This window comes from Myotis myotis, unplaced genomic scaffold (assembly GCF_014108235.1).
Source record: "Myotis myotis isolate mMyoMyo1 unplaced genomic scaffold, mMyoMyo1.p scaffold_m19_p_2, whole genome shotgun sequence".
Taxonomy (NCBI): Eukaryota; Metazoa; Chordata; class Mammalia; order Chiroptera; family Vespertilionidae; genus Myotis; species Myotis myotis.
The window spans coordinates 62930096-62936095 of record NW_023416324.1 but is presented as its reverse complement, the minus strand read 5'-3'; positions in this window follow the sequence as shown (position 1 = coordinate 62936095).

Below are 6000 nucleotides of genomic sequence, written 5' to 3'. Positions count from 1 at the left end.
GAACTGAAACCCATTCTTATGAGGGTGGGATGATGAAAGTAGGGAGCGGTGAATGCCATCCATTGCTTTAGGCTATTCTCTGAATACCGGGATTGAGGATTTAGCAATAAAATGTGTCTGCTCCTCAGACTAGTAAATAATGCAGCACTGTGTGATGAGGGTAAACAGGGGTACAGATGTGTCACATCCATGCTGGGGGCTGGAGAAGCCTTCTTGGAAGGAGTGATGCCTTCACTGAGTCTTAAAGGAGGATTAGGAGTTACTTAAAGGAAAATTAGGGATGGGTCAACCACATTCAAGTTTATAGAACAGCATGGGCAAAGAATGGGGAAGTGACCAGAATGAGGATGGGAAGGGGATTCTTGTGAGCCATGGTAAGACATTTGGACTTCATTCCGAGGGTACTGAGAAGCCACTGGAGGATTTAACAAGAAAGTGACATGGTCATATTTGCAGTTTTGGAAAACCACTCTGGATAGGAGGGCTGTTGCAATAATCCAGGAGACCACTAATTATATTCCAGACTAGGTGGTGGCAGAATGGGTGAAGAGACATGGAGGGATTTGAGTCATTTTAAGAAGATTAACCTGTCAGAACATGATGAGTGATTAAATGTGGAGGCAAAGGAGAACGTGAAATTAAGGATAATACTTAGATTACTGGCTTGAGCAATTCTCTGTGTAAATAGAAGAGAGAATGGAAGGAGAGAAGGAGCAATTCTGGGCACAACACAATTAATGTAGCTTTGCACACGTTGACTTTGAAGTTCCTGTGGGACAAACAGGGATGTCTTCTAGGCTGTTCTGAAACTCAGCAAAGAGCACAGGACCAGAAATGAAGATTTGGGCATTGTTAGGATTGACATGGTATTTGAAGTCATGAGCCCAGATTAGCTCATCCACAGGAGGGAGCGTGTAATGCTGGAGGAAGGGATAGTGAGGCTAGGGGACTCTGAGAAACACCAACATTTATAAGCAATAAAACAGGGAGCAGGAGAGAGCAATGCCATTGATGCAAAAGAGGAAGGCATGAGGGAGGATGCCTGGAACATGTGTTTCTAATGCAATGTTAAAACAATTGTGGGTTGATACCACAAAAGCAAACATAAAAATCCCCTGGTATTGCAAAACTGACATTTCATTGTTTTTCATAAGGAAATGAAGTGACTTAATTTCGTAAGAAAAACGAGGGGGGCTAATCAGAGCTCTGGAATGCATGCTTTGTGTGTGCATATGTGTGTGTGTGCTCACGCATATATATGTTTCAACTATAAAGAATGTTTTTCTTTTATTCATTTAGACTATTTAAAAACTGAAAGGGCTCTTCTCTTCATCTATTTCTTCCCCTACAAACATACATTTGGGTAAGAAAAATTTGTTAAAAATACTTGTGGAAAGATAATGTTGCAAAAAGTTCTGAGAAATTGAAAAAGAAAGAAAGATAGAAGTATAAAAATTCAGGGCACCCTGGCCAGGTGGCTCAGTTGGTTGGAACATCATCCTGTACACCAAAGATTGAAGGTTTAAAACCCAATTGGAATGTGTAAGGGAAGCCATTGATCAATGTTTCTCTCTCAGATTGATGTTTCTCTCTCTCTCCCTTTCTCTAAAATCAATAAAAACATGTTCAGGTGAAGATTTTAACAGTTTAGGGCTACACTAACCTCTACATAGCATCATAATTCATCACAAACTTGTCATTTAAACTCAACACATTTCCAATATACTTTGATGATCTCGTTAGCCCCTAATGTGGTTGTAATGAAATTGATGACTCTGGAATCAATGGGTTATTACACTGCTTAGAGAAAGTAATAAGCGGCATAAGAGAGAATACAGAAAGTGTTACAGAAATTCTAAAAAGAGAAATGTTGCTTGTTTGGGAGAGTGTGGGAAGAGAAGGCTGAGCTCTGAAGAGCTAAGAGCACTTATTGAGTGCTTATAGTGTGCCCATTACTGAGGCAGGTACTTTATCTCATTTGAAGAACTTGAGTATATTTTGAGTCAATGAAATGGGCATTTTACACACAGGCAGGTGGAAACTTTGGTATTCATCATAGGGTTTGGCACTAAACTTACAATAGCTATTAATATTAGTGATAATCATTAATCAAATGCTTCCTGGTGCCAGGGGCAATGGAAAGACCTTTTGTGCATGCTGTCACATTTCAGCCTCAACACAACTCAGAGAGCAAGGTAATGGAACTCCTACTTTACACATAAATTCAATTGATCCAAGTGAGACCCCTGATAAAAATAAATGGCATACTCAGCAAAGAATTATTTTCTTTTATGTGGGTTTTTTCTTGCCCTAGCTAGTTTGGCTCAGTGGATAGAGCATCAGCCTGAGGACTGAAGGGTCCCGGGTTCAATTCTGTTCAAGGGTACATGCCTGTTTGGTAACCCCTGTTTGGTGATTCCAGCTCCTAGCTTGATTCTGTAACTACCTACATGGAAATAAGTAGCACATATTTCAAAGCCCACTTTTAAGCACATGACATTATGAATATTTTTAAAAGATGCAAAAAAAAGGCAACTCAACATTTTCAGAAAGAGCATTTGGCAATATTTAGTGTACAAGGAGACTGTGTGTGCATGGGGCCATCCACTCTTACCAGCTTCTCAAAGTGTTTCCTGACATTGCAAATACTGGCATTCCGAATGTTGATGAGTAACTGCAGAAGTGATAGATGGATCTGACATAACAGCCATCAGTACTTGTTTGATGTAAAGACGTTGTTGAAAGCAGTAAAGCTAGAATTCCTGACTGTTATTCTCTGGAAAGAAGTGGTCAGTTTTCTACACCTGACCTTGAACTGTTTGATGATGTTCTTTGAATTATCTACATCTAGGAATGGTAATGGCTTCCCATTTTTGCTAGTCCCTTGGTGCCCCAACATCCCTCGTTGGTTTGCTTTATCCTGTCTATACCTCTAAAAGTATATACTTTATTAAACATTCTCTTCAAAATTCTTAGCTGAGTCTGGCCGGTGTGACTCAGTGGATTGAACATCGCCCATGCACCAAGAGGTTGCTGGTTAGATTTCTGGTCAGGGAACATGCCCAGGTTGTGGGCTCAATCCCCAGTAGGGGTGTGCAGGAGGCTGTAGTTATAGAAGGATGCAGCTGTTGCTAGAACCATGAAAAAGCGGGAAGGGAGTGAGAGGAATTAATATGTTGACCTCTCTCTCCTCTAACCCTCCAATCTCTTGCAAGCATCTCCCATTGGCCAAAGCCAATAATAATGGGATCTCAGGTGAAACAGTCCATGAAGGTCAGTCCTCCAGGGCTTATAGAGCAAGACAGAAAATGGTGGAGCATGAGCCTGGGGCACACCAACTTTACACAACTAGAATGCAGGAAGGCCAGGAGTCAAAGTCAGATACATGATGCCTTAGTCACTGCTTTTATGTATTCCTCTACCATACACATGGCAGGTACTTGGTAATTATTTGTTTGATGAATAAATTTCCAGATGAAAATTGAAGAAACTGAGGTTAGGAGTTTATATATCTTAACTTTAGGAACCAGAGCCCTGGCTCTCCTGAAACCAACCATCTTCTGTCTATAACCCAATGCTTGCTCATTTGATCAAACATCACTCACTCCTTGGATGTAATGGGCTTCTTTCTGTCACAGTAAAGGTTTTTGTGTCAAATTTAATTATTCTCATGAGGGAACACTTAGAACTTAGTGTCAGATTGCAGACTTATGATGCTTATTGATCCAGTACTTCTAGCCTTTGGGATGGACGAGGACACCCTTGAGTCCTCATTCTCCTTCAGGATTCCACCCAAACACCCATCACCAATAAAAGTAAATCTTGTATTTGCTAGACATTGAATAAGAAAGGAATAAGGCAAGAATGTTTCTTAAAACCTGAAATAATTGTTATCTAAAATTGACTTCCAATGTAGGTACCAGCAATATTACCATGGGATAAAGAAAAACTGCCTTTCTATCAATCAGTGTTCAGCCAGGAAAATAGAAACAGCTGTAAGTATTTCAAATAGAGGGAATTAAACAGGGAATAGTCACAAAGGTCTTGAAATGTGTGGAAGAGCAGAAGGAGCACGTTGACCCTAAGCCCCACATTGTCATTCACAATTACATCCCCAGTGCCTAGCACAGTACCTCGGATTAAATCTATTACAAAATTTAGGAAGACCACAGGTTCTGTTGGAAAGCATTAGGATACCAGTATGACTCTGATAATTCAGTAGATGTGGATATGTAGTTTGGCTTTTGGTAGGAAGTCATGTTCAAAGCCTTCTGTTCAAACCTGTCAAGGAATAATAATACCTACTAGGTGCTAGGGACTATTATAAGCACTTTTCTCAGCATTTTAGAGATGAGATGAGACTGAGTCAAAGAGATGTTATGTGACCTATCTAAGATAATCTATAATAATAAAAGCATAATATGCTAATTAGACTGGACAGCCGAATGATCTTCCAGACGTCATTCCGGACATCTTTCTGGATGGAGCTGCAGTGGTGGGGCTGAGGCAGAGATGGTTAAGGGCGATCAGGCAGGCTGGCGAGCAGTTAGGGGCACTCAGGCAGGCAGGCAGAGTGGTTAGGGGCAATGAGGCAGGCAGGCAGAGTGGTTAGGGGCGATCAGGCAGGCAGGCAGGCAGAGTGGTTAGGGGAGATTAGGCAGGCAGGTGAGCAGTTAGGGGCAATCAGGCAGGCAGGCAGAGTGATTAGGGGCAATCAGGTAGGCAGGCGGGCGAGCAGTTAGGAGTCAGCAGTTAGGTCCCAGATTGCGAGAGGGATGTCTGACTGCTGGTGTGGGATCGGGCCTAAACCAGCAGTTGGACAGTCAGACATCTCCCGAGGGCTCCCAGATTGCAAGCGGGTGCAGGCCGGGCTGAGAGATACCCCCCAACCAGTGCACGAATTTCGTGCACTGGGCGTCTAGTCCTATATCATAAAAGGCCAGCCACCATAAGCATAATGACTGGAATGACCAGAGACCAGAACCACCAGGGCCCCTCCCTGGGCTGGCTCCACCCCCAAGGAAGCAGTTAAGGGTGATCAGACAGGCAGGCAGAGTGGTTAGGGGTGATCAAGTAGGCAGGCAAGTAGTTAGGGGTGATCAGGTAGGCAGACGGCCCCTCGCAGGGCTGGTCCCACCCCCCAGAAAATAGGGAGGCCCAGGCCACTTACAGCGACTCTGTGGCAGGTGTGCGACTGGCCAGCGATCGCCCTGCAGAGGGAGGCCCAGGTCAGCCAAGCCATTGCACCCCATGCCTGTCACCTACAGAGGGAGGCCACCAGTGGCAGGGGAGGGGGGGAGCAGCACTGCACAGATGGCAAGCAGAGGCAGAGGCGGGGGTGGGGCCAGCTGCCTGTAGCTGGGAAGGAAAGCCCTGATAGGCCCTGATTTCAGGCCAGGCCTAGGGACCCTACCTGAAGGGTCCCAGATTGTGAGAGGGTGCAGGCCAGGCTGAGCGCACAGATTTTCGTGCACCAGGCCTCTAGTACAATAATAAAATAGGAGAACCAAGCTTCTACCCATAGTCTGGCTCCAGAATCTACACTCATTCTCCAAACCAAGTGTCTCTCCATTGCTCAGGTGATGAAAGCTTAGCCCACCTATCTACCTTTATTTCCCCATTGTATTGTGGGGGAAAAACAGCTATTTCCCCAACCTGTTTCATCTTCTTTCTGGGCCCACAGAGGCTATATTTTCCAGACCTTCCCTGTGGTTATTGTAGCTATGTCAACAAGTTCCAGCAGAGGGATGCGAGCAAGGTGATGTGTATCACTTCCTGGCCTGGCCCATTAAGTCTCTCACATGGTGCTATATGTTCTTTCCCGTTCTTTCTGCTTGAGGAAAGTGGGCATGGTGAGCGTGGTGCCAAATTTTGAAGAGCTGGAGCCACAAAATGGAAGAAGGCTAGAACCCTGAATGTTGCTTGGAGAAGAGTCAGACAACAATCAGAACCATGTTTGTTAGACTTTAAGTGAAAAAGAGATACTTTTCTATCAACTTT